Source organism: Equus asinus, chromosome 13 (genome assembly GCF_041296235.1).
Source record: "Equus asinus isolate D_3611 breed Donkey chromosome 13, EquAss-T2T_v2, whole genome shotgun sequence".
Classification (NCBI taxonomy): domain Eukaryota; kingdom Metazoa; phylum Chordata; class Mammalia; order Perissodactyla; family Equidae; genus Equus; species Equus asinus.
Genome location: NC_091802.1, coordinates 4726320 through 4737471, shown reverse-complemented (window position 1 = coordinate 4737471; position 11152 = coordinate 4726320). Strand labels below are relative to the sequence as shown.

The following is an 11152-nucleotide window of genomic DNA, read 5'->3' as shown; positions in this document are numbered from 1 at the left end:
CCAATTCACATATAAACACATTGTCATGATGTCAGAAAAGTTCACATATCTGGGTGAAACCAGAGACTCATGCATTGCTAGATCAAGAACTGTTGACCTCCATCTCTGCTGTGGTTTCCTCTCTGTTGGATATATTTTCATCAGTCTCCTCCAGTGATGACAAATACATCTGCTGGCAATTCCAAGGTAGTATGGTTCTTAGCATTTACAATCCCAAGGAGAATACCTCTTTCTAAATATTAGCTCCAGCAAAACCCCCAAGGCTACTTCTCAGCTTTGCTTGAGTTATGCTGATCACTGAACCATTTACCAACTCAGAATTGGAGTCCTCTCATTGACCAGGCCTGAGTCCATGTAAAACCCTGGAGCAGGGGAGGGTGAAGTCTGCCCACTTCAAACAGCTTACACTGGTGTGAGGAAGGACTGCTTCCCTAAAAGAAATCCAAGGATGCTGGACAGATAAAACAAACATGTCTGCTGCAGTTGAATAGTAAACTTCAGCATAAATAAGTTTATCTCCTCCTCCCCATCTATCCTCCCAAAAGGAGCTATTTTCCAAAAGTCAGCGACTCACCGATAGAAGGCCAAAACCAAAGAAAATATTCACAACATTGACTTCAGAGAGTTTCTGTGAGGATTACATGAGATTACATATGTGAGAATGCTTTGTAAGCTCAAGCATGTTGCAGAGTTGTATTATTATGACTGATTAGTTTTCCATTCTCTGATGCCAGGCTCTAGTATACAAAAAGCATATACCCCTCACCAAAGTGCCAATTCTTAAGGTTAACTTGTGCTACCTGTTCATTGTGGGTTGGAAGGGAGTCTTTGCTGATTGATAGTTATGTTCCCAAGGCGACGCAGAGCAGCTACCATCTTAAATGTTGCTTTTGCCTTACCAAACATTTGATTATTTTATGTATAGTTGACTCAATTCCCAGTCTTAGGACCCATGCATCTCATGTTGTGGTGACTTAAAATTAGTGGGTTATTCAGGACTCTTTGTGAAAACCCATTTCAGGCAAGTTTAAGCAAAAGGGCTGCCATGATTAGAGTTTAAGGGTTAGATCTGTCTTGATGCATGACTGCATTCAGGTGTTGTGAAGATGTCATCAGATCATTCTCTTGCTACCTTAGGTCTTTTCCTCTGGACCAGTTTCATTCCTCGGCAGGCAGAATGGCAGAGATGGTCATTGGCAGCTCTTGACTTGAGTTATTCTGACAGCCGTGTATTCCAGAGAAAAGAGAGTATTTCATTGTCTGTAGTGCTATCAAGAGTTGCAGGGTGGATTCTGACTGAATGGCTTGGATCACACACCCATCCTTGAACCAATCACTATGGCCAAAGGAATTGGGTGCTCTGACATGGCGCAGGGCGGGGTGGAATTTAACTTTACCCACACTATGTAGAATGGGTTTCCTACAAGGATTCTGTTACCAGAAGAGGGAAAAATTGACTATCCCAGGATCTATGCCTACCCAGTCAAGACAGAGACTTCACTTACTAAGAGGGTACGGATTGAAGGCATTCTGCCTTCTGTTGACCTGGAAGGCAGCAGAATGAGAAAGCAAGTGGTGTGAACCTGAATTACTCTGCTTGTTTGTCCCTCTTCGGTAGTTGTAGTTTCCCTCAGAATTATGGCAACCCAAAAGGGTTGAAGAACTTGGCTTTTTATTTCCAGGTGTCTTATTTCAGAGGACTTCATGAGCACATGAACATAAACATTGGAACAAAGATGTTTCATGCCCTCCACAGAAAAGGACAGACTCGAGTGGGTTCTAGCCCGTCTTAGGTTCTAAGTCCTTAGTTCCATCTCCTTTTACATTTAGAGCCATGTATGTGTAGCAACTCAGTGTGAGTCCCTTTCTGTCATCTTTGAAAGACATAAGTGAAAGTGGGAGAGGGAAGTCTTCTGAGGTTTGCCTGACGGTGGGGGAGTTTGGCCATGTCTACTCCCAGGTATCCTAAAGTTGTAGGAGTCCTAAGAAGGGATAAATATGTGAGAGAAAGGAGGTGGTATGTGATATTTTCCCCCTACAATGAGATCAGATAAAGATCTCAGATTTTCCCCATCCCTTAACTAGATTGTGAAGTCAGCAAACCACTGCAATGTAATTGTCTTGTCTTGGCCTTCTCACTAGAATGCCAATTCTTGAAGTTTGTTTGTGTGACCTGTTCATTGTGGGCTGGCAGCAAGGGTCTCCTCATCATAGTCACTCAGGGACCTACGCTGATGAAGCAGCCACCATCTCAGATACTGCTTTTGCCAGGCTAGAAGGGAAGGAGGGATCTAGAGGGTCTTGCACTGCCATACTTCACTTCTACTCATGATTGTATTCCCCTAAACAAGTCACATGCCCCAATCCGACCTCAAGTGAGGACCAGGAAATACCATCTCTTTTGCAGCTCTGCAGGAGAGGAAGCTCACTCTCCCACTTTCCACATATTGTAGGATTAGTAGAAGATGGCATAGCATCCTTGCCTTTTTTAAACCTTCCTTGTCAATCGTCATATCCAAACACCTTCCCTGAGGCTGATGCCTCTGACTCTCCCACTTCTCTTCCTTCTTACCATCACCTACTGACTGCTGCTCACTTCTCCATATTCACTAAGCTTTTTTTGCCTCCTATTTTTTGGCATTCCTCTTAACAGCATCCTGACTGAAGTCAGAGGCTATGTAGATAATGCCTCTAATATCCGTACAATTATTTGAATTCCTCAGTCTTAATGACCACTTCTTTTCATTCTAGCAACTTGCTCCTATGGTTATTCCTTATCTACATTCAGAATTGTTCACCAAGTACTTCTGAGCAACTATACTACACAGCAGGCACTATGTGCTGGATGCCAGGGATAAAATGATGACTTAGACAGAGACTCTGCTCTCAATAAGAGATATAGCTAAGTAAACAGACAATTGAAATAAGGTACGATAAGTACTGTTACATAGGAATGCATAAGAGACTGCAGAAACACAAGGACACCCAACCCAGCCTTTCATGGTAAGAGAAGTTGGCATCTTAAAAAGCTGAGAAGATGCCATCACACCTGAATCCCCAGGAGAAGGAATTGTACAGTGGAGACATTAGGTGAGAGGACATGATATTCTAGGCTGAGGGAACAATGTGTGAGTACAAGATAGTGTATTACAGGACCTATGTGTGGTTTAGCTCTTGATGCCTAGAACTTAGACAACAAGAGTAGCAGTGTTGAGAACTGAGGATATAGTGAGCATTAATGAGCAAATCTTGTAGGGCCTTGTAAGTTAATTTGGAGTTGATCTTGAAGAATATAGATATGGAAGGGAGGGGAGAAGCTTTGAATTGTTATTTTTAGTAAGTGAGGGTAGCACAATCAAATTTTCATTTTTGAAAGATCACCATGACTGCAATGTGAGAAGAGAAGGGGCTTCCTCATATACCTATCAGATAACATATCTTTTTGAATACCGGCAGTGTTCCAAATTGTGGAACAGTTGTTTGCCTCAGATGTGATGCCATGAGAAGGATACAACATAACTTATGTGATAGTAGGGAATGCATCACTGGAATCTAATCACGAAACATTCAACAAACCTCAAAGTGAGACTATTAAAAACAAGAGGGCTGCATTTTTTTAAATGTTAAGATCATAAAAGACAAAGAAAGGCTAAATAACCTATTCCAGATTGAAAGAGACTAAAGAGACGTGAGTACTAAATATAATATATGATCCTTGCCTGGATCCTATATGAGATGGAAAATTCTATAAAGGACATTATTGGTTCAATTTTTTAAAACTGGAATATAAGCAGTAGAGTGGATAAAAGTATTGCATCAATGTTAAAGTTACTGAAGTGGATAACCATACCATGGTTATGTAAAATAATATCTTTATTATTGGGAAATGCACATTGAAGTATTTAGATGTAAAGAAGTATAATGTATACAATTTATTCTCAAATGATTCAGAAAAAATATGTGTATAGAGAGAGCGCAAATGATAAACAGGATAAAAATGTTAACAATCAGTGAATCTGACTAAAGGAACATGGATATCCTTTGTACTTCTAAGATGTCTTTTCTCTAATTGTCAGATTATTTCCAAATAAAGAAATTTTAAGCAAACAGATATATTAACATAACCCAAAGTTTGGCCTGTTGTATAATATAGAAAAATGAGACAAAAATATACATAATACAACTATGTTAAATGACCTTTTTTCTATCTTACTTAAAACCTGTCTAAGTAGCCAAAGATTATCTAAAAATAAACTCTTTTTTTTAATGGGAGAAGAAATTTTCACATTTAACTGAAAAAAATCTCAATTTATGTCAATAATTTATTTTTTTAATTCCTCAAAATCATTTAGATTGATAGCACAGTAGAAAAAATTGTATATACCTGAGAAAATAGTATATATACATTTTTAATAAACATGAAAATGTGCTCAAGCCTCTTAATAATTAAAAGATATAAATGAATAAAAATGAAATACTGGGGCTGGCCTGGTGGCACAGGGGTTAAGTGCACACGTTCCACTTCGGTGGCCTGGGGTTCACCAGTTCAGATCCCAGGTGCGGACCTATGCCCTGCTTGTTAAGCCATGCCATGATGGGCATCTCACATAAAACAGGAAGATGGGCACAGATGTTAGCTCAGGGCCAGTCTTCCTCAGCAAAAAGAGGAGGATTGGCGGCAGATGTTAGCTCAGGGCTAATCTTCCTCAAATAAATAAATAAATAAAAATTTTAAAAACAAAGAAAAAAAATGAAGTACCACCACCCACTAACCAGAATAGTTACAATGAGAAAGACTGACAAAATCAAATAATAGCCAGTATTGCATAAAGGGAATAGTTATGACTATTGTGGTTACCACTGTGGCTATCAAGACAACAGGAGAGAATATGTAACAGAACTCTGTTAAACTGGTGGTTGAATTGCATATTGGTCAAACATCTTTGGAAAACTTTTTAGTGACATGTATTAAATTTGAACATTTGCAATCACTATGACCAAGCCATTTTATTTGTAGGTCTATACTTAACTAAAATATCTATGCGTGTGTACCAAAAGAAACTAACAAGATTGTTCATAGTTGCCTTATTGCTAGTAGCCCCAAGCTGGAAACAAACCACATGTCCATCAACAGCAGAACTGATAAATGTGATATATTCATACAAAGAATACCACAGAGCAGTGAAAATGAATGAATTACTCCATGAAACCACATGGATGAATGTCAAAAATATAATGCTGAGCAAAAGAAGCCAGACACAGAGTAATTCCTACTGTTTGATTCTAAATACACAAATTTATAACACAGGCAATACTAATCTGTAGTGTTAAAAACTAGATGATTGTTAGCTTTGGCAAGATAGAATGGGTAGTGGTTGAGGAGATCCAGAAGAGGGGCTTCTGAGTTGCTAGTTTTATTCCATTTTATTTTCTTGAACTGTGTTACAGTTACAAGGGTGTGTTCACTTTGTGATAAATCATTGAGTAGTAGAGTTATGATTTCTGAGCTTTTTAGTGTGTATGTTATACATTGAGTACATTTGAATACATTTTTGCTATTAGGAAAAATGATATAAATTATAATAAGACTTTGCAATCTTAGTGTTATTTCCATTTCATGAAAAATGGTCAATGTTTGGTGCTCTTTGCTTCGGCAGCCTGGGTTCGTTTACCAGTTGCGGAACCACACCATCCATCTGTCAGTAGCCATGCTGTGGTGGCGGCTCACATAGAAGAACTAGAAGGACTTACAACTAGGATTTATAACCATGTGCTGGGGCTTTGGGGAGGGGAAAAAAAAAAAAGAGGAAGATTGGCAACATATGTCAGCTCAGGACAAAACTTTCCCTGAAAAAGAAAAAAAAGGTCACTGGAAAGACTTCAAGCTCGTCTTTCAACTTATAAATATATGTATTTTTCAAGACCCACAACTGTCTGATTTAATGTCATTTGAGTGTAGAAAGCACAATTATATTTACAGTTTGCTGAATCCATAATCTTTTAGTTGAAAGTTGAGCTAGTTATCCACACCTCTCAATGAAACTGCTTTCACAGAAGAGGTCAATCCATGACAATGGATAGGAATTCAGAAAAGTCATTTCTTCTTGATTATTTATGTAAAAAATCAGATTTCTTAGAAGAATAGGCCATCAAACTCTCATTTCAGGTTTTTCTTTCATTACTTTCTGTGATTTGTTATCGGAAAAGCTTTTTAAAATCTAGTATTACATAGAGGGCATAACTGTGCCTATCATGGCTACCACTGTGGCCATCGAGACAAGGCACATGGTTCCCAGGATCCCAGCAATGATCTCTCCTGGAGGTAACAGGAACACTCTTCTGTCAGCCAAAAAGCCATGCATCCTCTCCTGGGGAGGCTGCTTGCTGTCTGAAAAGAGACCTGCTCTGGGAATTGTGGGGGCTGAGTAAGTAGGCTCTGCAAAGCCATCTCTGTGTCTGATGCTTGAAATCCACAGGCAGTAAACAAGGGAAGATCACAAACAGGTTGGGATTCCATGGGCAGGAGCTGGAACCTCATAAGAACTGAATGAAACCGGTGTCTGTTCTTGTTCCCTCTGACCTCGGTGATGAGGGTGTCGTACAGAAGTCAGGACCCTTGATCATGGAGCTAAACACACACCTGTAACCCAGGAGTCAGAAACTAAAGGAAAAATCCAGAGGAAGGCAGAGCAACTGAAGGTCCAGCTGCTGCTTTATGCCAGTGAGGTTAGTCAGCAGATCAGCAACTGTGTGTGTGTGTGTGTGTGTGTGCGCGTGCTACAAAATCCAATTAATTTTATTATCACTTCTAGGTCTTCAAATTAACTAAAGTCCTTTGGAAACTGTGTATAAGCTAACTACAGAGCAACCTAATTACTGTTTACTTCAAAAAGTTTGTTATAAGTATAATCCAATGGAACTGAACACATAATTTAAAATTTTTCATAATCCTAAACACGTGGAAGTAATATAACTTAGTCGATAAGTAAAATCAGTATAAGAAGTTTAGATTAACTAAACCTTCTATGAGAAAATAAACCCAAGACTTAGGAAGAGTAGAATGCGTGCTTACAGTATATTCCATACTGATGAAACTCAGGAAGAAATGTATGGCTCTTTTTGAACAAAAATTATCAAACCAGTCTGACTTGTTCACAGATCCACTTTGATTATGGGCACTCGGATTCTTATATAAAAATCCCTCTAGGGGGCGGCCCAGTGGCGCAGCGGTTAAGTGCACACATTCTGCTTTGGTAGCCCAGGGTTTGCTGGTTCGGATCCCGGGTGCGGACATGGCACCACTTGTCAAGCCATGCTGTGGTAAGCGTCCCACATAGAAAGTAGAGGAAGATAGGCACAGATGTGAGCTCAGGGCCAGTCTTCCTCAGCACAAAGAGGAGGATTGGTGGCACATGTTAGCTCAGGGCTAATCTTCCTCAAAAAAAAAAAAAAATCCCTCTAAACTAGTGTTTCTATGAGAAGTTTTATTTTTGTTTCCCTTAAAAGACTAGCACATTCAGATTAGAAGTTTAGTCTCTGGGAATTCTAGAGTTTCTTTATATTAGATTTATGAAAACCCTTATTCTCTATATTAATCAGAATTCCTTTACCTTAATAGTGTTTATAACCTAATTTATTAATCCCCTACAACTGTAGGAAAATATTTGAAACACACACAACGAGGTAAAGATAAATGTGTCTCTTTTACAGACACAGATAGCTTGCAGCTTAATTTCACCAACCTTAACCACATGTCAAAAGTATACAATTCAAAAGCTCACATGTACAGGTCTCATAGGACTACTCTCCCTTTTTGGTGGACATGAGACATTTTCTGGAGTTGTATTAAGTCAGATACAAACAAACCAGAGTGTCTGTCTTCTCCCACCCATCAGAGAGTAGGGTGATCCCCCATCATCTACCCCTCAGAGAACAGACTATATTCCCCATCATCTACCCAACAGAGATCTAAGGAACTTTCTAAAGCAGGAAAAAAACCCAAGGGCCAAGACTGGGAAGACTTATAAACAATGTTATCAGTAATCCATTGAGAAAAATCCTGGAACTAGGAAGTCTTTTAAAAAGGTAGCAAGACAATAAGGGGTATCATCTGTGTAGAACTGTATTTCTTACAAGAAACCTCAAACTGGAAAAGAGGCTTCAGATGTAAGTTTTTCTTTATTTTACTACAGAGCCTACAGGAAAGAATCCACATATGGAATAAAGATCAAAAAGAATTCTGATCTAATCATTCACCTGAAAAATTGCCCTTGGGCTCTCCTAGTTCTCAGGCCTTCAGACTCAGGCTGGGTCTCTAGCTTGCCGACTGCAGATCTTGGGAGCTCTCAGCCTCCATAATTGTGTAAGCCAGTTCCTTAAAATCAATGTGTGTGTGCATGTGTATTCCTACTGGAACTGTTTTACCTCCTGTTGGTTCTGTTTCTCTGGAGAATCCTAATACAGAACCCTTATAGATGACATATAAGTCTTTCTATATATAATGTAAGAAAATACTTTATTTATAAGGAAGATAGAGAAGAAAATCTTTCCAAAGGTAATAAATATGAAAAACTTTTCTGTGACTCCAGAACCCTACCTACAAGCAATAACGTTTTAAGGTTATAATCTCAGCAGGCGGCATATTGTTCACAATCATCTAGTAGGTACATCCATGTAAAAACAAGTTTCCTCTGCCCCCATTTAATAATATCATTGACTGGAATAAATAAAATGGAGAAACATGTCTAGCAGACACTGAGTTCACTTTGGAACAGGTTCGCTTTGAGGAGTTTGGAGAGGTCTTGAGCAGGTAAGTAACCTCTCTGTACCACCTAATCTGAAAAATGGAAGAATAATGCATACATACTTCATAGGTTGTGAGAATTCCATGAATTAATGTATGTAAAGTGCTTAGAACTGTGCCTGGCTCATAATAAGTTCTATACACGTTAATCATTATGTATCTAGAGCTCACGAGTTTAGTTTGAGTTCAAATAGCAGTTTGGGAGTCATCAGCATAAGGCTGTTGATGACACGGGAGTGGGTCATCGTGCAAGGAACAGACAGAGCAAAAGAGAGCACCAAAGAAATCTCCTTTAAGACATGAGATGGGACCTAAACGAAGAGTCAGACACAAACTATCACCAAGGTGGGAGAACCTGTGGACCTCGGGCTGGCGTGGGATTAGATGAGAGGGAACATTCTCATGCTTAAGGGGAGCCAGCTTTAAAGTACTCAAAGGTTCTCAACTTGACCAACAAGACGGAAAATACTGTCTGGGCATTGAGAACAGAATTGGGGGAGCACACGGGATAATATTGGGCCGAACAGCCAAGGAAGGAAGTCCTGCTGCAGAGACACAGGATGAACGCAGGGTTGGACTTTCATTCTAGGATCTGAAGGAAACACGAGCAAAGGCATGGCCCCCCTGTCCCAACACGGCCCCCGGAACGGAGCGCTTTAGCTAAGTTCCTGGAGGCCCACCTGTCCTCCCCGCGGACCACCCTCTACCTGTGCTTCTAAGTCACCTGCCCATATTTTCAGGCTTTCCTAGTCGCTCTTCACTAAGTCTGTGCCAGTTTCCTCTGCGTTCGCCACGCCCACGGAGCATCCAACACAACAGACGTCTGCGGAGCTCATCAAACCAGTCAGCGCCCTAAACGAAAAGTAAAGCGAAGCTGGCCGCCCAGGCGGGAGTGGGGCGCTCGGGCTGCGCACGCGCACTGGGCGTCCCCGCGGCCGGCGGCGCGCCCTCTGCGGACGCCCTCGGGGAAACGGGGCGGGCCGCCCGGTACTTGTGGCCGCGGCCACCGGCGGGGCTCGGGGCGGGGCCTCCCGCCCTCGGCGGACCCGCCCTTGAAACGAGAGCGGGGCTGAGGCGCTGGTCCGGCGGTGTGGCCGACCACGCTCCGGGGATCCGCGAGCCCGGCTGCTGGGTGTGTCCCGCGCCTACCCAGCGGGCTGCAGCCGCTCCCCGGAGAGCCCGGCCCCTGACTGTACGGACCCCCGCAGGTCGCCTCCAGACCCGGAGAAGAGGAGGAGGCCGAGGGGAGACTCTCGCCCCGGCTTCTGAGAAGTGCTGGGGGCGGTGCGTGCCTTGCGCAGTGGGTTTCTCGTCTGCAGACCTGAGCTGCCTACCAGGCCGGCGTGCTCCTCTCTGTAGCCTTAATCAAGTCACTGTTTTGTACGCTCTTTTTATGCAGAGGCCATTCAGATACTCATTTTAAATCTCTACTCTGTCCCCTGACATAATAGTAGGACTGCAGCGGTTGGGAATTGCTAGACCGGACTGTGGCCGTGAAGACCACAGCAAGGGCATGATCTCTTGTATTTTACAAAGCATTTCAGGTTTAGGAATCACAAGTGAAGTTTCTGCCTGATAAGATCCCCAAGCTGCTTATACTTCAGCGAATCTTGGTCATCTTGCTTGAAGAAACCAAAATTTGTAAAGTTACAACTCCCCTGAAATAATCCTGGGAAAGTATTTGACACGTGTCAGAAAGTAGCTCGGCGTTTACAGGATGGCAATGGAGTCTTCCTATGTTCGAAGAGAAAAAAGAAACAAGTTGAATGGTTTGCCCTATTTAAAATAAAGTTAGCCAAAGCCCCGAAACTTAGCCCACATCACTTCCAGGCATTGGCAGAATCAAGACACGGAATAACCAAGTCAAACAGCATACGATTTTAAGTTTGTATTATCTATAATACTGTCAAATTGTCCCCACAGTGTTTATACCAATTTATGGGTTTTTTGTCTTTAGCAGTTATACTCACCAGCAGTGTATGAGAATGCTTGTTTTTACCACATTCCTGCCACATTTGGTATTGTCAGACTTTTTATTAATTATTAATGAAATTCAGAGTTCATTTTCATTTCACTGATGATTGCTGGTACTGTCTTTTTATGTTTATTGGACATTGCTTTTCCCGTTGTCTATTTTTTGCCATTTTCTTTCATTAATTATTAAATTTTATACAAGAAACAAATAATGTATAAATCAGTTTTCAATTAAATAAAAACAAAACTCCCAAGCATTACGGATAAAGCTAAAGACTCCTTTGATCACTGCCCCTAACATCAATTCCTCATCCTTCCTCCGTGGGTAACCACTGTTGTCACTGGAGTATGTAAGCAGAAATGAGCTTTGTGATC

At 41.2% G+C, this 11152-nt stretch overlaps 1 pseudogene; it reads left to right on the top strand.

Moving 5' to 3' along the window:
- The first annotated feature begins 6252 nt into the window (after positions 1 to 6252).
- The window catches only part of LOC106845731 (zinc finger protein 624-like), a 28177-nt pseudogene continuing 23277 nt past the window's right edge, over positions 6253 to 11152 (top strand).